Genomic DNA, 21,535 nt, shown 5'->3' on the forward strand with positions numbered 1-21,535 from the left:
GATTTGTGGGCATTTTTGAAGAAAAGGCACCCATCACTAGAAGTTAATGCAAGTTTACCACAAACAGGTCATGCTAGGCACACCACATTTCCTTTTCTTATTGTGCCACTAAATTGGTAAATCAGCAAGATGAGGAAGTTTTAGCAATGGACTTAACATGACCTCCTGTGATCTGATTGTGCGTGAAATGGTGAACTCTGAGCAGGATTGTATGGCTCTTAGGGATTGCCGGACAGCTCTGTGTAAGATAGAAAGAGGTCTCTGGCAAGGACCAAAACCTTTTTCCTGGTCAATACCTTTTTTTTTTTTTTTTTTTTGGTCAATACCTTTTATTAATGACCTGGAAGTTTAACTAGAAGGAGGGATGTCCAGATTTGCAGCTGACAAGACTAAGATGAAGAGCAAACATTAGGGACTGGCACAAAGAGATGGCATGGGCTAGAGGAAAGGATGCTGGCTTTGAGAAAGCCCAAGCTGACCTTGTCTCTTGTCTCTGACACCTAGGGGACAGGGCTTATTCTCTCTGACCGTTCAGCCTCAAACCCGTAAAGAAGCAATATGGTTGTTGATCTTTTCCATTGAATATGAGAATTTAAAAAGGGGCCTGGTATTATGCTTGGCACATGTTTTCAGTTAATTAATGCCATATTAACAATGATGTTACAGGATTAAAATCTAAAATGGTCTAGAGCTTCTAGAACACAGGACTGAAACCAACTGATGAAACGAGTCAAAACTTAAGGTATGTGTGTGGGGGTGGTGGTAGGGGTGTTAGGATTAAATTTATGACACACAAAGCTTCTAAGAAGTACTCAGCATGTGTTAGGCGCTTTAAAAATGTATGTTAATGATGGCTTAATTAGCTATGTGAGTTCGAAGGGAAAGAACACAAAGGAGGATCTTATACTGATCTCTCTCTCATGTCTTCATATATATGAAGGGCTGCTATGTTGAATAGAATATGGACACATTTCCTCGGGATTGTTCTAAAGAACAGAACTAGGTCAAACTGGTGTACGTGGATGACATTAGAAGACTTTCTGTGGCAGTGGAGCTTTCCTATAATGGGTCTGTGTGACTTGGGGACAGGTGACCTCCTATCAGATCAGCTAGCTTTCCTTGCGCTGACTGAATCACCGGCAACACTTGTTGCATGGGGAGGGCATCAAGGCAGGTCTCCCTTGTGTGTCACTTTTACTCAATGTCACTTTTGGGTCACGCACTGAGCCAAGTGTTAGGGGGCAAAGTAAAAGTATGCGGCTTCCACCTTTAATGAGATCACAGCCAGTGGGAGAAGGAGCCCTTAAATCTCCTTGATGGAGATGAGAAGACTTCTCGCAGGACACTACCCTTAGGCAGAGACTTGGAGGATTGGTAGGGGTATTCCAGGCAGGAAGATATCCATTCAGAGAATAGTCGATGGCAAGGTTAGAGGTCTGGGACATCAAAATGCGTTCTCCGAAAGACAAATATTTCTGGCAATACGTATTGCCAGCAAGGTAAGGGTTAGATCATAAAGGGTCTACAGTGCCTCCTAAGGAGTGCTGGAGCTCAGGCTCCCTCTCTGTGCTGTATCTTGTCCATACTGTGTTAAAGCCCCAATCCTGCTACACTGTAATCGCTTGGGAATGGGCCTACTCAGTGCACAGCGAGCTCCTTGAGAAGAGAGCCCATGTCTAGGCATCCTTGGATCAGCCTCCTCTGAGCTTGCCTCTGAGCTTGCCACAGCTTATAGGCTCAGTAAGTCCTACTGAAATGAAAAAATAAATCCATGAAGGCAACACAGATCTCATTGACGGGATAGGTCCTGGCATGATTTATGAAGAGTTTTGTGCTCTTAGAAGTTTCTGAAGCTGGGTTGAGTATAGTGACAAGAATTACTTCTGAGGAGCCATGCCTTCTGCAGGGTGTTTCTGTTAATGTGAATAGTAATTGCTAACATGTATTTAGTGCCCCATGCACCAGCACCGTGCTAAACACTTTACATGCCTTGCCATTTAATTGGCACAACATCGCTCTGAGGTATATATACACTTTCCCCATTTAATAGGATTTGGGGAAGGTAAGCAATTCACCCAAGGTCACACAGTTAGGATGTGACAGAACCAGAATTTGACCCAGGTCTGCTGCTGAGTCCAGAGCCTGTGGCAAGGCTTAACCACTCTACTATTTATTGAACAGAGCTTTTTACCTGGTGAGGAGGGGTGGGGCACAGAGTTAGATGCCCTTAGAACTAAGACAGCCTTGTTCGGTTAAAAGAAGTAGAGCTCTCTAGAATCTTCTTGCCTCTTATTCCACTTCTCTAGCAGTGGAGAAAGAAGTCCATGGGAATAGGACAAGTCTGGAGGAATTAGAACATCATGGATGGTGGTAGAGACAATGCAGGAGATTACAAAGTAGCAAGAGGGGAAGTGGGTGAAACGAGTAGAGACACAGAAACAGAAAGAAGTAGAAAGATAAGGCCCTTTTGCCTTTGGGCTTTTTTGGTACAGGAAGTCCTTTGGGGATGTTTCAGTTTTTCATTTGGATTAGAGATGTCTTCTGTTTGGGAACCCTTTATTTATTAGGAACTCCACAGCCGAACACAGGGTTCACAGGTAACAAGGCCAGAGGCTCTAAGCTTAGAGCACCTGTAGGTCTCCTGAACCTGACCCGCCAAGCTCTTGAGTGGGGAAGGAGGCAGGAACCCAGGAAGACCCAATCTTTAAAGGTAAGCCCACGTGTTTGGCTGACTTTGGCTTGTTGTCTGGTTCTCACAGATGGAGGTGGGCAGGAGGTTAAGGAACCTCTAAGGATGGCAGCAATCATTGGGTAATGGTGGACACTTCTCTAAGTGCTGAAAAGATAGTCACTTTGTGCCTCACTATTAAACTCAAATCCAAGTTCCTCTGTCCTAGAGCACAAAACAGTATAATCCTTTCTCAGCCTAAGGGAGGAATATTTTCAGAAAGCAGTGATATGTAGGGAATACAATGGCTGCCTGAGGGTCTGATTCAGCAGTGTGAATTCTACTGCCTAGTCAAAAGTCCTGATGTCTGCAGAAATTTGTTTGTCTGTCTGCAAGGACAGAGATGAAAGTCAAGTTGCTATAAACCCTTCCCCTCCCTTCTGATTGGTAAGGGGGAAAAATGTCCATACACTGCCATCTGGTGGCCACTACTGGTCACTGCAGCTTGAACGAGACCCTGAGACCGTTCACTCAACAAGCACTTCAAAGGGTCCAGGCGCTCCCTTAGCTGGTTAACAAAGCAGAAATGCACAAACCACGGTTGCTGCCCTTGGAGAGCTCCCTGTCTAATGGAAGAAACTGACACGTCACCAAGTAATTATAGCTCAAAAAGCACTATTTTAGGGAAAAGATACCAAATGTTACCAAAGCAGATGACCTCTCTCTGGGGGCTTAGAAGACTCCTTTGGGCTGGGTCTTGAAGCATGCCTTATTGTTAATTCTACCAGCAGGAGTAGAAACACAGGAATGGTGCGGGCGAGTACGAGCTGTAAATTGTTAGTCTGGTTGGTAAGTAAGGAACATGGGGAAGAAGTTGTAGACAAAAACTGGAAGAAGGTTGAGGACAGCACATGAAGGGTGCTGAATGCCTAGCCAAGGCAAACGATTCCACTCAAGATTAGTGAGCAGAAAAAATGATGGGACCAGATTTTGATGGTAAAGTAATACGGACAAGTGTCTGTCATTCATGCTTTCCTTCATTCCAAACACGCTCATTATTTAAAATCTCCTATGGAAGCTCATTATGTGAAGTCGGTGAAGTCATAGCTATTCTGATTGAAGCAAAAATCTCCCTCCCAGGGCGCCTGGGTGGCTCAGTTGGTTAAGTGACTGCCTTCGGCTCAGGTCATGATCCTGGAGTCCCGGGATCGAGTCCCACATCGGGCTCCCTGCTTGGCAGGGAGTCTGCTTTGCCCTCTGACCCTATCCCCTCTCATGTGTTCTCTCTCATTCTCTCTCTCTCAAATAAATAAATAAAATCTTAAAAAAAAAAAAAATCTCCCTCCCAGTCCCCCAACCCTGTGCACATGGGGGCTTTCAGACAATGTCTGAGCCTCAGAAGGACCTTCTGTGACATCCACCACTATGGAGGAGTCCTTCCTTACATGACCACCTTGCTCTGGTTTTAGGGGTAACCACGTCCTGTCCCTCCTATGTACATGGGTGTTCATAAATTAGGTTCTAGATCTTTCCCTTTCCTTTCAAGTAATTAATTAATTACAAATTATGTTATTTGTGTTTCTATTTTTTAAAAAGACTCTTTTTTTAAAAAAGATTTTACATATTTATTTGACAGAGAGAGAGAGAGGGAACACAAGCAGGGGGAGTGGCAGGCAGAGGGAGAAGCAGGCTCCCCGCCGAGCAGGGAGCCCGATGCGGGACTCGATCCTGGGACTCCAGGATCATGACCTGAGCAGAAGGCAGTCGCTTAACCAACTGAGCCACCCAGGCGCCCAACCATCATTATGGTATCATACAGACTATTTTCACTGCCCTGATACTCCTCTGTGTCCCATTTCTTCATCCCTTCCCTCCACTCCCTGGCAACAACTGATCTTTTTACTCTCTCCATGGTTTTGCCTTTTCTAAAATGTCATATGTTGGAAACTTATAGGATGTAATCTTTTTAAATTAACATCTTTTTACCCCTTTTGTTAGAACTGCTTACAGTCTTGGAGACTCCATTTTATGGTGACCCCTTTTTACGGATAAATTAACTTTGTTAGACACACAGTGTATGCCCTCATGTCACCCAGTCCTTAGCAACTTTAGATCTATGGGGAGGTGGCTAGAGACCAGCCGTCTCTACGGGGTCTAGGGCTCATCACTAGTATTAATTCACACTCAGTGTCTACGGCATACACGCACCCCTCAGCCCACAGATCATCTCTGATGGAGTTTGGAGAAGGAAACCTTTGGCACTTATTAACGGCGTACAATTTGTTGCTTTCATTCCAAGAAGAGCACTCTGCAAAAGCATTCAATAGCCTTCTTATGAGTGCCTGAATGATCAAGATGCGCAGCCTCTAGATGGAATTTGCCACAGGGAGAGAGATTTCAGTCCAAGAACAGGTCAAGAGTGGCTGGTCCCTGACGGCCAAAGCTGTTTTGTTCCACCACTGTGGTTATCTTCCTGCCCTTTCAGATCCACTCTTTCTGATGCAAAACAGAAATTCCACCCACCCAACAGCATTTCTTCTAACTCCTTCTCGTGGCCCCTGTCTTCCCTCACGCCTTGCCCACTCTCTCTGCGTGATGGGGTCAATTTGCTCTCACTTGCCCACACTAACTTCTCTGTTGCAAGCCTGTGTCCAGAACTGCCTCCTTCTTGCCATCTGGCAGCTGACATCTGCCACATCTTTCCAACGCGGGCCCCCACCTTTTCTTCGAGGCCTTCACAAAAAAAAGATGTTAACTTTCACTCAGAGACTTGCCCAGTACTTGATTATGTACACAACATTTCCACACGGTTGAACAACTACTTTAGCATTGATTCTTGCCTGCATTACTTAGGTTAATTGTTATTTTCCTGAGGGCACGCTCACCAGTGTCCTTTTATGTTCCTAGTGCCAAGTTCAATAAACATTAACTGAATGAATATCACACTTTAGAATAAATGGGTTGGAGCTATTCTGTCTTTTATTAGACAAAATGGAAAGGTAACTTAGCCTACTGCCTTATAATAAAGAGCAGCAAGGCAGAAGCATCTTTGCACGCTTTTTAGACACTGTGTGGTCATCTCCTGTTCACTTACCTCATTCACTTGTAACTGTTGCTTTCTCTGCTTGTCTCCCTTCCTTAAAGCATGACCTCCTTAAAAGAAACCTTCCTGTGCTTGGCTTGGGACCTGGCTTAGAGTACAGAATCAATAACTTTTTTTTCAATTGATTTTTAATGTATTTACAAGGACCCATCTGGATACTGAAGATATTTGGGACCTCGTAAAGTGTCCCTAATACCAGGTGGTCACATTTTTCTCTTGGAGTCATTTTGAATGAAATCAACAAAGTGGTGGAGAGAATGCAGTGCTACCCATGTATGTCTGGAGTTGTTTAGCCAGCTCCTTAGCTCCCTGAGGGCGGGGATGAGTGGGTATTAATAGAGAGAGTCAGGGCTGGATGTTATGACATCTGTGATGTAGCCCTGACATTCCCAGGTCCTACATATGTGATCCTGGGCAAGTCACCCTTCTCCAGGCCTCAGTCTTTCCACCTGTGAAATAAGGGAACTGACTCTCCAGGACCTTCCATCTCTGACAGCACCTTGGATTTCTTTGGTTTTGTCTCTGGTACCAAAAAAGCCCCAATCTTTTGATTTAAATGGCTGAGTAATTTTCAATTAGTAGAAGTCCAGTGTTGGCTCCCATTCTCTTCTCAAGAGGTCGGTGCAAAGATCTGTACAAACAATTAAAATGGCAAGCCTACCTCCAAAGTGAGTCTCTTCGAACTACTTGTCCTTGCTTGGTTCCATCAGCACAGATGTTCAGAAAAGCAAGTGGGTTTTGTGGTTTCAGGCACACTGTTGTTAGGAACTCACCAGTATAGAAAGAGTGGATCCGAACTGGGAGGTAGAACTGATGTCCCAGCAACAGTCTTCTGACTTCAAATCTAAGCACTTTGGAGATGCATCCTGCAGAGACAAATTTGACCCTGAATGGAGCTAAAACAATGGCATTGCAGAGAGCTTAGGAATGGGATATTGCCTAGTTCTTAGTTTGCAGGGTGTTAACCAATCTTGGATGTGAGAGAGGGAAACTCGAGTTAAATTGAGTCATGGAGGGCTTATTTTAAGGATACAGGCCTCTCTGACTTAACCGTCAAACCTCACCGTGCCTAGAATGGGAATGTGGTGTGGATCCAACAGGTGTCCCTGCATCTGCTCTAGGGACCATGGAAGTCAGAGGACACGAGCCTCAGTCTGTGCTTCGCCCTCAGTGCAACTCAGCGACTCTGTCAGTCTCTGCTTCTCTTAGAATCTTCTCTCTTCCTGCTGCCAGGCTGCACCGTTTCCTTCCTATTGTATCATCTGGAGAGACGTATTCAGATTATTGTGGTTAAATACCACAGCCCTCCTTCAAGTCATGCCATAGCCGATGAATATAGCTACTCCTAGGCTGGAGGAAAGCCCGGCATCCAGTGAAGTCCATACCTGGGCAGTTTCCTCTACAAAGTGATATGTGATAGAAGAACAATCATGTCTGCTCCCTCAACTGTTTTGTTTGGTGAAGGGAAAACCTAAGAAGGAGTAGGAGTGCTGCTCTTTACCACAGTTGACCCTTGAACAATGTGGGGGTTAAGGATGCTGACCCCTACACAGTTGAAAATCCATGTATAACTTTTGATAACTCAAATATTAAACTGCTAATAGCCTGCTGTTGACCAGGAGCCTTACTGATAACATAAGCAATTGACACATACCTTGTACATGTATTATATATGTTATGTATGTATTCTTACAGTAAAGTAAGCTAGAGAGAAGAAAATGTTAAGCCTAAGGAAGAGAAAATACATTTACAGAATTATACTGCATTTATTGAAAAAAATCCACTTATAAGTGGACCCGTGCAGTTCAAGCCCATGTTGTTGAAAGGTCAACAGCTATTGTATGAAAGTGGAAACAGGTGTATCTTAGATTACTCTAGAGGAGAGAAATAAAACAAAGGATCCTAAATCGAGGTCACATGTCCATTATCTGCATGCCGGGAAGTGCAGGGAAGGGGAGGAAACCTTTTCCTTGGATGGGAGGAATGTACTGCCTCGTATCAACAACTCACAGCATGGGATATTCTTTAGAAGTAGGAAGAAAGCTTGGATGCTGCACAGGAAAACCTGAGGGATGTCCAGAACACCTTTTGAAAAGCTTGCAAAGTGGATATTGTTACTCCCATTTCATTGTTATGGAAACGGTCTCAGAGAGGTAACTTCATTCACCAATTCACTGATTCATCAAACAGCTGTTGAGAGCCTACTATGTGCCCTGTGCCAGGCGCTGAGGCTGTGAGCAAAATAAGTAAAAACACGTGCCTTCACACAGTGTACGTTTCTGCGGCAGGGAGGGGATGAGACAGAAAGTAACCCATCAGTAAAACATGTAGTATATCAGATGGGGGTAGATACTAGAAAGAAAAATAAATCTGGGAAGGAGAGTGGGAGGGCTGTTGTATTATGGAGATGTTGTCATTTTGAAGTGGGCAGACAAGGTAGGTCTTGCTAAGACAGTGATATTTGATCAAAGACCTGAAGGAGATGAGGGAATGAGCCACGTGAGCCTCTGGAGAAGGGTGTCCCAGGCAGGGGGAACAGCATGGGCTAGGTGCTTTGAGGCACCAGTGTACCTGGCATGTCCAAGGACCCATCTGGAGGCTGGTGTATTAGGGCCAGAGCAAGAGAAAGAGCATCCAGAGGAGGGAAGGGCTGGGGTGCTGGGGCTGGATCATGGGGAGCTTTGGAGGCTGTAAGACATCTGAGCAGAGGATGGACAGGATCTGACCTACACTTCTTTTTTTTTTTTTTTAAAGATTTTATTTATTTATTCATGAGAGACAGAGACAGAGAGAGAGAGGCAGAGGGAGAAGCAGGCTCCCAAGGAGCAGGAAGCCCGATGCGGGACTCGATCCCAGGACCCTGAGATCATGACCTGAGCCGAAGGCAGACGCCCAACCATCTGAGCCACCCAGGCGCCCCTGACCTACACTTCTAATAAACCGCTCTGACTGCTGTGTCTTGAAGACCAGGTGTTGGGGGACGTGGTGTTGGTAGAGGGATGGCAGAAGCAGGAGAACTGGTCAGGAGGTTGCTTCAGTAACCCAAGTGAGGGCTTATGGAGGCTGGGATGAGGTCATAGCTGGGAAAGGTCCTGGGAAAATAATCAGAATTTGGGTGTGTGGTAGGCTGAAAAAGGCCCCCAAACATGTCCCCATCCTAATACCTGGAACCTTCTAGCCAATGGGACTTTGTAGACATGGTTAAATTAAAGATCTTGAGATGGGGAGATTATTCTGGGTTATTCACGTGAGCCCAGTGGGCTCCAGAGGTCCTTCTAAAAGGGATACAGTGGTGTTAGAAGATACGTAGTGATGGGAGAAGCAGAGAGAGAAGAGAAGAGGTGATGCTGCTGGCTTTTACATCACATAGGATAAGGGGCCATGAGCCAAGGAATGTAGTTGGTTTCTAGCAGCTGGAAAAGTCAGGGAATAGGTTCTCTCCTAGAGCCTCCAGAAGAAATGCAACCTGGCAGACTTCTGACCTCCAGAACGATCATATTAAAAAAAAATAAATAAGTGGCATTTAATCTACTTCATTTGTGGCAATTCTCTAAGAGCAGCAATTAGAAACAAATATAGGCGGGATTATGGGGTTGGAGCCAACAATGTTTACGGATGGCCTAGATGCCAAGTGCGTGCGAAAGAGAAACAGGGAGAACTCTTAAGAATTTATGGTGGAACCACTGGCAGGATGGCGTGTCCTGTAGTGTGATGGGGATGACCTGCCTAGGATGATGCTGAGGGGCCGTGCGGCCATGGCCTTTCCGCTCCTATGAGGCCAAGAGGCTGAGCCAGGAAGGTGCACACAGGAGGTGCAGCTGGCTCAGCTGAACCGCCACCGCCCTTCCCCTGGTTTACCCCTTGGAGTCCCCCACTCTCTGCAGCCTCCCCCTCAGCCCTCCCTCCCACCTCTCTGATGGCAGAGGCAGCACAGAGCCGGATGAGATTAGACACATACATTTTATTTTAAGGCACAGCTGAGAAAACACTCAAGAAATAAAAGTTGTTTTGACGTAAACTGTATTATCTGGAGGACTGTTGATGGTCTGCTGATGGGGTTCTCAGGCTGTGGGACAGATTCCTTACACTGAGCGTCACCGAGACAGTCACTTACAACCACTGCAGCTTCTGTTCTCACCACACCTGGCTAATCTCAGCCAGTGACATGTGTCATGTTTGTGTAGGAGAGGAGTTCTCGGTCAAGGAGATGGGATACTCTGGCTCTGCTCAGCAGCTGCTGTGAGCCTCAGTTCCTTCATCTGTAAACTGCAGGTGGTGTGGGAGCCAGTGTTCCCCATGAGCCTCCTTGCATCTGGTTCTCTGGTTCTCACCGATCTCAGGTGTGTGTCTTGGAGGGATGCTTGAGCAAGTGTTTAGCCAGCCAGGGTCTCAGCACCCACCATTCTGTCTTGGGTCCTGAAGAACAGGCACTGACCTACTTCTCTCATCTTCTCTTCCCTGCCATCCTGTTGGGGATTATTCTCACGCTAGAGCTGTCACTGTCCAGGCTGCCCTGGAGAGCTTGCTTCTATTCCAACTGGTCCACGATTCGCATGTCCATGGGACTTAGCAGCGAGGACAGACTCCGTTTTATAGAGTCCAAGGCAGATGGCCATGCTTCCTTTCCAGACTGAACATCAAATGCCAGGAACTCAGTGAGGGGCACCTCCTTCTGGCTTGGAGCTCTGCAAGGCGGACACACAGGCCAGGTTCCGGCCACCTTCTGTTCCGGTTTGCCTAATGATGCTTTTGGCAAAAGACAAGGAAGAACAGAAAAGCAAAGAAGGAAGTGAGTAGTCTGTTAAGGGAGAGTGGCAGGCATCTTTCACCCTTTGGGAGGAAGTTTCCATGAAAATAAAGCACAAAACAAAACACTGGCCTACTGCTGCATCCCAGGAGGATGGGCAGATCTGCCATGTGAACGCGCTCGCCATCTTCCTCCCTGGGCCAGTTTGCTGAATTGGAACATGCAGGTTCTGTGATAGGAGTCCTCGTAAGTTCTGCCATTTCTCTCCATTCTGGCTGTAGGGAACCTGGCCTGTCTAACAGCAATAAAGACTGAATGACAGTTGCCATGGATTGTGCAATGCATGTTATATAGGCTAATAAAGGCTTGACTAAATAAGCAAGTGGATTAAAGGGATATTATCTATTTACTGTGCGACTTTATAAGTGTTACATCATGCTTTTGGTTCTCAGGGGCCACATTTATAAAACAAAAATTCTAGCCAAACAATTTATAATCAAAAAAGATATTGAATATCAACACCATAGTCTTTCACTGTCAGTGTTGGAGGGTCCTTCAAACCATCTTCTATAGGAAGTAGTTACTATCATTATGGTTTGCAGAATGTTCTCCCACTCATTTTTATTACTCATTTTCCAAAACAGCCCCATTAACTAGGTTTCGTGATTCTCCTTGTTGAGCTGGGAGAACTGAGGCTCTGAGGGGCTGAGTGGATCTAGGGCTTTTTACTACTTTCAAATGGGAAGAGCAGGCATTCCCTTTCCTGGAGACATGGGGTTTCATGGACCTCATCCCATTTTGTTCGGTTTGTCTCCATCTTGGTGGTTCTGTCTCTTTCCTCCACTTCATAGCTCTGTTGTCTTCCTTTTACACTCCCTCTTCTGAGGAATGAAAGCAAATTACTCTCATTTTCGCCATAGATGTTTGCCCACTTCTCTGAAGCTGCCTTCCAAAGCACATTTTCTATCCCAAGAACTTATCAAGGTATTTTTTCTTTTTTGTCCTAGACAAAGGCAATTTTCTCCTTAAAAAGAATGATTGTGAGAGCTGTTAAGATAATAAAGTTTATTGTCTCCAGGATTTTCTTCTGAGAAGCTGGCAGTTATCTCTATAATGATAAAAATGCACTCCTCTCACACCACGTTTACACCCTGCTGCCCTGGGTCTGTGCCATTCTGTGCTCACAACTTTTCGTTTCAATGCGAAATCATGGTATACTCTTTAAAAAACATTCAAAATGGTAATTAATCTGAGCAATGTATTTAAAAAAAAAAAAAAGTAACAAAGTTTCTTTCCAGTCTTTTCAATGAAGAGATAAGGGTAGACCCAACTTTGAGAATAACCAAAGGTTTCCCAAGGAATGAGTCTCAGGAGGATGGCATATTCCTTCAAGTGCAGGAAGAGGTGGAGGTGGTGTTTCAGGCAGATGGAACAGGACAGACAAAAGGAAAGAAGCATAAACAAGCATGGTGTGTCAAGGTGACACAGAGGAAAAAGTGAGAGGCGATTCTGGAGGAGTAGGCTGGAAAGAGGGAAGGGAGGAGCTATCCCCCCTGTCCTGGTGATTTCTTAGAACTGATGGGAGGCCCAGTAGAGATGAGAGATGGGAAACTCTTATAACGTTGAGAGCACTGCAGGAATATAAGGCAAGTGGTGTTTGTTCATGTCGATGTTGCTATTTATGTGTTCTTCTTGTTAATACCAACAATCTGAAGTCAGCCGTGGGTCTCCGACAAGAAGGATCTGATTCAGTGGCTGGTGTGGTTTAGTTATCTTGTATGTTGTTCTTGGTCCTAGGAGTGCAATATGGGGTGAGAAATGAGAGATAGGACACGTTTTTCTCAGGTACTGCAGATTCATACCCACAGTCCTGGGGCAAACTCTGTTGTAGTAGGTGATGCTTTGATGGAATGTTTTACTGTGGGGCTCATGAGCCACGAAGATCCACTGTCATTAGTCTTGGTGAGCATTGGAAGAGAGTGTGGGGGTGGCTTTCTTGGAGATTGCCTCTCACTGTTTAATGTCATAATAAATCCTAAAATTCAAATTCCAAAGGAATGCCTCTAGGGTGGATGTGTGGGTGGATGGGTGCAGAGGTCAACTGAATGCTGAGGAGGAGATGGGCAGAATTGTTAGCCTGAGCTGAGGTGGGCTGCCGTGTTCATTAAGATTCATGGATGTCAGTATCTTTTGGCAATTGATCTATGAGCTGAAGTTTATGAAAAGAAACCAGAATTAGTGGAAGAACCCAAGGCAGTCTGCGAGTTGACTCTAGGCATTTGACTGGATGATTTCTTCTTCATGGTGGAAGGATGAGCCCACGCAAGGTAATCTTTGGCTAGGGGAATGTGATAGAATTTGGTGCTCAGTAACTCTCCTCTCTAGTTAGAAGTCTTGGAATCAGTCATCTCTTTTGTGCTCTTCTTATTTTCTTTATTTCCATTCGAGTTTTTCTCAGTGTTTGGTAAATTTCATGTTGAATATGTCAGCCTGTCTCAGTTGTGCTAAGGAAAACAAGAAGAAAGATTATGTTTACCTTAAGCTGTGAAGAAAAAAGGGAAAGTACCTCTCTCATCTTCTCCCCCTCCCCAGCCCTGGGAGATGGGGACTTCCCTTGGTGGTGGCAACAGAAATCAAAATAAAACAACTCTTGGGAAAGATAAAAGCTCAGAGGAAGTAGTGAGATGCTGGTGCTGCCCCACCCTCTTCACCTGTTAGACCTGTTTCCATGTGTATTCCTCTCTGAGGGATAAAGATCTCAACCACCAAATGGAAAATTCTTATTGTGTTCTTCATATTCAAGATAGCAACTCTTTCCATGGTGGTGTTTTGTTTTGTCTTTGGTTTTGGTTGAGACTCCTTTTAATAGAATACTTATAGCTAGAATCTGTGGAGAAGAGGCAATGAAGCATAACTGAGAGGTTGTCTTATAAAGATCCCGGTTGGATTTTTGGCTTTGCGCTGTGGCATGACTTTGGACACATCACCGAACATTACTTCCTTCCTTGTACTGAGATTTATAACATCCCTTTCATGGGATGGTTGGAGAATTTGGGACAATGTGTTAAAAGTACCTATTAATTTGTACATGATAGACACTTAAGAGGTATTGGCTTTTATTGTTATTGCTTTTTATTACATATAAACTGAAGTAATCTGGTGTAAGATCCTCCTGGGGGCTAGGGTTAGAGAGGATAAGCATGGCTTCTCTCACTTTTCTTTTTTTAAGAGAAGTAGTTTGCTGTATAACACAGGCTATAGATCAGACCGCTCATGGCAACTTCGGCAAGTTAGTCTTTCTTTCTTTTTTTAAGATTTATTTATTTATTTGAGAGAGAGAGACAGCAGGGGGAGGGACAGAGAGAGAGAGGCAGACTCCCCACTGAGTGCAGGGCCCATGTGGGGCTTCATCCCATGACCCTGAAATCATGATGTGGGCCAAAATCAAGAGTCAGATGCTTAACCGACTGAGCCACCCAGGTGCCCCAAATTATTCACTCTTACTTCTCCTCAGTTTCTCCAGCCATCAAACGAAGGGATAATGTGAGAACCAAATGACACAAATATACTAAGTACCTAACAGAGTGCTGGCCCCCGTAGCTTAAAAATAGTAAATCCTGCTTTTTGTTCTTCTTACCCACATCTGCCTGCCTCCCCTCACCAACTACTTTTTGGTCAGGTGCCAAGACTGTGCAAAATATCCCTTTGTCCAGGCTCAGCAGAAGCCTGGTGGTCGGTGTAAATGCAGTGCTTATGCCTGGGTATGTATGTATGGATGGATGGATGTATTTATTTATTTTGCTTTATTCATTCCATTTTATACCACTCCATTCCATGAGATAAATTTTAACTGAGTCCCTGTTATAACACAGGGATGATGGACTTAGAGTGGTTAATAGGACGGTTCTTGCTCTTAAGGAGTTCACAGATCAGTCGGGGAAGGGCACAGTCTAGAAATCATGCCATGAAACAGATAGGGTACATGCTGTGGAAGGGGGTCAAAGTCAAGGTGGATGGCATCTGAAAGGTGGAAGGAACAGCATGATCTGGTGCAAACTCCACGGAAGAGGTGAGTTTGAGATGATCTTGGTTGCTGTGAAGACTCCTTGTAGCCAGAGGGGATGGGGAGGGCCTCTTGGCAGAGGGAACATCTGAGACATATTTGGGGAAATGGTGACAGTTTAGTTTGGCTGGAGTATATGATCTGTGAAGGGAAATAATGGGGAATAAGGGTGAGGCATTATTGTTAAGAGTTTTTAATGACAGGACAATAATTTTGTACTCAGTTTGATTTGCAATGAGAAAACATTGAGAGCTTTTTTGAGCAAGAGGCTAAGTAATATGACCAGGAAGATACAGTAAGTTGTATCAGAAGTGGTGCTTGCAAATGGCTCTAACAACAGCCAGATAATGCCATTTATCTTGGTCTTCGATGGCTGATATGGGAGAGAAAAGGTGGCGGTGTTCCAAGTTCTGAGTCAAAAGGAAAGTAAGGACACAGAGGTGGGAAAGCCTCAGAAATCATTTGAAAACAGATGAGTCTAGGCTGCTATGAACATAACATACAAGTCGGGAAATTTGGAGAGATGACTTCAGATTTCATGGTAGGATCTCAAAGTTCCTATCAGTGATGCTGGTTTCTCTTTTAGAGGAGATCAGAGTACACAGAAGGCTATCAAACAAAGATTCCAAATGAGTTTACTGTTTCTTTGAAGTCAGGCTTCTTGGAAGGTCTGTGAACTATTAAAGCATTTTTTTCTTTATTGTGGTAAAATACCCATAATATAAAATTACCGTTCTAACTATTAAGTACACCCATATGTTGTGCAGTCATCACCACTATTTAGTTCCAGAACTTTTCATCACCCCAAAACGAAACCCTAACTATTAAGCTGTCACTCTCCATCCCCTGCTCCTCCTGGCTCCTGGCAAACACAAATGCCTGAATGGATAAACAAAATGTGGGGTAGCCAGACAATGGAATATTATTTAGCCACAAAAAGAAATGAAGTATGATACAAGTTACAATGTGGATGAACCTTGAAAGCATTAAGCTATATAAGTTTACATTTTGTTTTTAATTCAGTGTTAACAAAATTACCAGTTGTAATCTCAGTTTTTATGCTATGCAGTGATAATTTGCAGCAGAAAATATTTTTGTAGGTTACAGCAATTACACTGTAATTTAGTGATTCTTGACTGGGCTCTGCAAACTCTTGAAAGTTTCTGGTAAGTTTCAGGGGTTCATGACATGATCAGTTCTAGATTGTTTCATTGAAGTCTCTCAATTATTAGAGTTTAACATCTTGTTGCAAAAATTATAAAAACACTGTGGATAAAACAAACAAATCTGCAGGAGTCCATTGAAGACCTCTGCTAGAACATATATAATGTAGTTAGATGAATCTGGTGCTGAACTCCAACTTCATCTTTTAAGGGTATGACTTTCAGCATATTCCTTAACTTCTCTGAGACTCTTTCCTCATCTGCAAAATAGGTCTAATGACCATCTTTCCCTAATAGAAGTGTCATGTACATAAAGCATTAATACAGTGTTGGCAGAGTACAAGGCACTAATAGGAGATAATATTATCAGCTGATTGTTAATGATGAAACTAATGGTGCAGGGGCATGTGGGTGGCTCAGTTGGTTGAGCGTTGGGCTCTTGGTTTCAGCTCAGGTCATGATCTCATGGGTCGTGAGATTGAGCCCTATATCCGGTTTTGCACTCATCGGGGAGTCTGCTTGAAGTTCTCTGCTTCTGCCCCTCCCTCCACTCGTTTATTCGCTCTCTCTAAAATAAATAAATCTTTTTTTAAAAAAAGAAACTAATGGTGCAGATTCTACCTGGTTCTGCTCTTTGGAGGTCTTGGAGTAACTCAAGGGGGTTGGTGAAATAATCCTGGTGGTGATACTGTACCCTTTATGTTGACTGTGACCTAGGAGAGCATCTTTTGTACTTGTCACAGTAAGCAGCGATGTGATAGTGGCCAAGTTAGTGATTCGTGCTCAGTCTCCCTACCTGTGAGATGGCAGTGACGTGTAGGACCTTCCCCACACGGCTGTTGTGGGGGACACGTGATTGATATTCGCGAGGCCCTTACAGCCCTTTCTGGCACATGGTTAAGTACTCCATAGGTATTTGTTAAATCACTAGAAATAAATAAGTATAGGGCACAAGCTGATCCAACATAGGGTTCTTAAGTTTTTTCCTCTGAATGACTAATTTCACTGAGGCATTGATTCAACTTGATGACACCTTGCTTTAGTTGGTATTTTAAGTAAAATTTGGGAATGTGCTAGCCCAAGTTATCTGTGTTATGATTCAAGACAGAGCTGTGATCCACACTGACATTATTCAGCTAATCTGGAGACCTTGAAGAATGTCAGACTTGCTCAGGAAGCAAAAAGTTTGCATCTTATCTTCAGTTTATGATGACTTCATAACCCATTGTTCTGGTTATTTTAACAAATTACTAGGATGGGGCTTAAGCCATAGTATTTCTAGGAGCTAAACAAGTGACTTTAATAAATTCTGAAGATTTCTGTGGGGTAACAAAGTAGAGTGAAAGGGAAAATAAGTGCTCTGGCACTAAATCCTAATGTAAGACTTCAGGACAGTCATTCCTTACTGTGGCCTGGTTTCCCAAAATGTCAACTTAAGGAATTAGGTTTCTATGGGTATCACTGGGGCCTCCCCCACAACTTATTAAAAACTGCAAGTCACAGGGACCTCTATTGGATATCCAGGGAGCAGGGGAGTTGCTCTGGTTGAATTGGGATGGCACCTGCTCACTCTCCCCTGGGGATCAGCCTGTCCCTCCTGGTAGCCCCCAAGGAATCTTAGTGGGACTTCTAGAGTCCCCTGAATCTCATTTTGGAAACTACTGGGTAAGATGAGACTGTGAACTTTTAGCCAATAGTCTGTGGTTCTAAAAATACACATATTTTTTCAAATAAGGTCAACTTCTTTTTGCATAATAAATAATACATATGTACATGTGCTTGTATTTTCCACAGAATCAAGGACTTTGCTGTTTAAATGGACCCCATGCTAAAATGAAAAATTCTTTTGTAATATGAACAATTGCTCTTCAACGTCTCTGTTTTTGAAATTCTGTGCTCTATCCTTCTTAGAGTGGGATCCTTTTGGCCGGAAATGCCACTGTGAAAACTTAGGATATTACTAGCTTTCTGTTCAGTTTCTACTTTTTGAGTCACTGGCATTTGTCATTCCTTTTACCTCTCTTCAAAAGTGGGATAATCTGAAAAAAAAAAAAAAAAAAAGCTTCCGTTTAAAAAAAGGTATCTGAAATTTCACAAAGTATGCTGGCATCCCAGCAATCCATGAATATTTAATCATTATCAAGACAGGAGGTTGGAGAAAAAAATCAGGTTGTGATATTTGGGAACAGCAGGTGTGGGAAGGAGGGTGTTGACACCCTCTGAAAACGGATATGGCATGTTGTTCCCTCTGCATTTCCCACATCACCTGGGGTCCCAAACGTGCTTGAAGAAAACTCTAGGGAGCGGGAGCTTGTCCTCACTGGCCCCACACCCTTTACGTGGCAGAGAGTCTTTCTGGAAGCGTGGATGCCCTTCGGGGAACTCCTTCTCTTCACAAAACCCTTCCCGCTCTCTTTTCTGTGGCCCTGGCATAACACAACTTGTTGTGACCCCCGTCCCTTGGCATCTTTTTTTCCCCCTTCTCCCTTGGCATATTGTTGTTAATGTCTTTTACGTCTAATAAGTCATTGAGGGTCCAGGGATCCATCCCAGAATTTGGGACGGAGACTATTGAAACTCAGTGTTCACCCAAGAACTCTGGTGTCTGAAACTCAGGAGCAAGGCAGCGATGAAAGACTTGTGGGTCACTCTGGGACAATCACCCATCTTCTGACTTGATCACATGCTCCACCTGCCCTACCACCCAGTGTTGCGGCCACCCAGGTTCCACCACTGCTTCTGGGAGGCGGAGACTGATTCATCCCCACGAGCTCCTGCCCTGCGTTTTTGTGCAGCCTGCTCCATGTTGGAGCTCTCTGTCAGGAGACTGAGAAAGTGCGGGGCTCTAGTTCTCAAACTCTTAGGCGCACACCAGCTACCCAACAGGACTTCTTAACATGTGGATTCCTGGGCCTACCCCTAGGGGTTCTAATCCAGCAAATCAAGCATGAGGCCTGAGAATATGCACTTTTTACAGGAGATTCTCAGGCAAGTGGTCCCAGAACTGCCTGCACATCAAATGCTGTCTTTGGGGTTGTCCATCCTGGGCCTTGCACTAAAGGACGCCATGGCCTAAACGACCACGCTGAGACTGGAGTCATGAAGCCCAAACTGCGGGTCCAGCTTTGGTTCAGATGGTCACAGAGCATTCGCTGTGTGCAAAATTCCTTATGTTGCAGGAGTGTGGCCGGGGCAGGGACTAAGACAGGCAAAAGGAACGCTCCCTCCCCTTCCGCGTGTGATCTGGGCAACATCTGAGGCTGTCTGTTTGCATTCTGGTCACAGCCCACAGGAACTCATCAAATGTCAAGACAGAAACACTCAACAGAGTCCCCAACACATAATAATGATGAAAATAAAGTATAAGTTTCCCAGCTTAGAATTTAAGACCCTCAGTAATATGGCCTTGGTCTCCAGGCCACCATCCCCCTCATTCTCCACACATCCCATCAGAGCAGGGTGACTGTTCCAGTAACTGTGCTTGGGGGGCAGGGCTCAGTCTAAATCACATCACTGGGGAGTGAAGGCCCCATGGATCTGGGGCCCCTCTGTGGATACCAGGGATACCTCCACCCTGATGTGTCTCCATCACCTGAGTTGTAACCCTGGCATCAGCATTCTCTAGCAGCTTCCTCTCTGGGTCCCCTTCTGCGGTCAGCCACTCAGCTTTTTGAACTGCATGATTTTGTTGCTTTCATTATTTTGTCATGCCAACTTAGGTTCTAAAGTATAATCTTACTCCGAAAATCAGTTCCTAAGTCATGACACTGAAATGAAGATGATAGCAGTTTGGCTCTTAGAAGCACAGAAGGCCAGCCCTGGAAGGGCCCTCACTCTGAGCATGTCCAACCCTCTTCGTGTTGTTGACCAGGAAGCCCAAGACCAGAGAGGGAAACTTTCCCAAGTGTATGCTTGCTCAAGTCCATCCAGAATGTTAGTGAACCAGCACTCAGAAGTGACTCTCCATACATACACAGGTGTGTCATTCCTTTTAATCCTAACTAGTGCCCTCCCCCTCCAGGCTTCCCTTGGAGTCTCTGTGTTTCTTCTTCTTTTTTTATGCTTTATTTATTTATTTGAGAGAGAGAGAGAGAGCGAGCGAGCAAGAGAGAGCACAAACAGGGTGAAGGGCAAAGGGAGAAGCAGACTCCCCACTGAGCAGGGAGCCCGAGGTGGGACTTGACCCCAGGACCCTGAGATCATGACACTTAACAACTCAGCCACCTAGGCGCCCTTGGGTGCTGGAGTCTCTGTGTTTCAAACGCTTTTCTTACTTGCATGTTGTTTATGATAGGCTCTTTATTTACATGTTTAAGTTTTGTCAAGTTTTGCCCACCTCCTTTGATTTCGTCTCTACTGAGACATGTGAACTGTCTCGGGCTATTAGAAGAACTTTGGGTAGGAGAGAAGAGCCAGTGGTAATAGTTTCATTATACTGCAGTTTTCAAATATCAGCCTCATCCTCAATTTAATTTGACCTCTATACGTTGAGCATCAGAATCTGCTGGTAACTGCCCCGGGTGTGGGCTTATGTTACTGGTATGACAGAGAAGTATGTCCTGCCCCTATGGATCCCAAACAGATAGAAAAGAGAAGTCAGTCAGAAGGGAATTAATGCTGAGAGCAGCATGGGAAACTGACTCCCAGTGTGAATGTGGGTCAGTCTGTTCTCAAACCTGGAGCGGATTGTTTCCCTGATAAAGGCTGGCCTGTGACGGCTGCCTGAGGTCTGTTCTGAAACCCTGTGTGATGTCAGGTGGTGACTGGATGGTTTCCACATTCACTCCAGGGCAACCCACACTTCCTCCTGAGCCCCATGAGCAGGGAGGAGCCCCGTGTGCTTAAAGGAATGGCGAGCCACACCTTGGGCATGAGTCAGGCCCCCAATCCACCCACGATGGGGAAGGTTGATAGGGGTGGGGCCTGTGGCAAGTTTCGTGTTCTCCCACCTTATCTTTTCTTTGGTTAAATATTTACAGTGAAAGGCATTCCATGGCCAGGCTCTGCCATGTGGGGAGCCCTTCGCTCCTCCATCAGTGGCTGGCAAAGCTGCTCCATTGTTCTCCTCTTCTGATGCTTTTCCTTCTATATTGCTTTGGGGGATTGGGTTTATAAGACTGGCCACACTGTTTGCAAGCCTCAGTGCAAAGTGAAGATGCAGACCCCTTGTTCAAAAATTAAGAATTGCAACATGGTGACAGCTGAACACAACCAAGCATGGGGCCTTTTATTTATAGGGCTCTGGGCTCCTGCATAGGCTGTTTGCCCAGGAAGCCACCCTGGGTAAGGGTGGATCAAGGAGTGGGATGGGGACCTGCGGGGGGAGAGTGAGTAGGGGCTTCATTAGGCCAATAGACACCAGACCATTGCCTTGAACCCAAACTAAAAATGATGAGAAATCTTCCCCAGCTGCACCAAATGTGAAAAATGACACATGTTAGTGCAGCTTGGTGGCCGGAGAGTTTCAAGCTATTCCACATAGATGCCATGGCAGTCAAGAGCAGACTTTATTTTGCAAAGGAGAAGCTGGTGAAGCTAGGAAAGGTGATCCATGGAAAGTCATGCTGCTTGTTGGTGGTACCTGGGGACTGGGTCTCGGGCCCTGTAACTTCGGTGCCCTTTCTAGCCCTTGATAGATCTGGGTATCTGTGAAATTGTTCTCTCTCACTGCGGGTACAATTGAAATTTGGGAACACGAGTGAGATGCAGGAAGGGAAATGAGATCAATGATAACTGGATGGAGAAAACAAAACAGTTTAGGAAGCCAGAGCAGTTTGTCTGAGTCCTAGCT

General features: G+C 44.9%; 1 protein-coding gene across 3 annotated transcripts in view; it reads left to right on the forward strand.

The window, feature by feature from the left end:
- The window catches only part of TPRG1 (tumor protein p63 regulated 1), a 214,820-nt gene that overhangs the window by 49,023 nt on the left and 144,262 nt on the right, over nucleotides 1-21,535 (forward strand). Inside the window, exon 2 of one of the 3 annotated variants that reach the window (XM_034999815.1) lies at nucleotides 667-742. The exons of the other annotated variants lie outside the window; for them this stretch is intronic. The gene's annotated coding sequence lies outside the window, so the exon portion shown is untranslated. The remainder of the gene's footprint in view (nucleotides 1-666; nucleotides 743-21,535) is intronic. 3 annotated transcript variants of the gene reach the window in all.

This window comes from Mirounga leonina, unplaced genomic scaffold (genome assembly GCF_011800145.1).
Source record: "Mirounga leonina isolate KUSES-001 unplaced genomic scaffold, KU_Mleo_1.0 Mir_115, whole genome shotgun sequence".
Lineage (NCBI taxonomy): Eukaryota > Metazoa > Chordata > Mammalia > Carnivora > Phocidae > Mirounga > Mirounga leonina.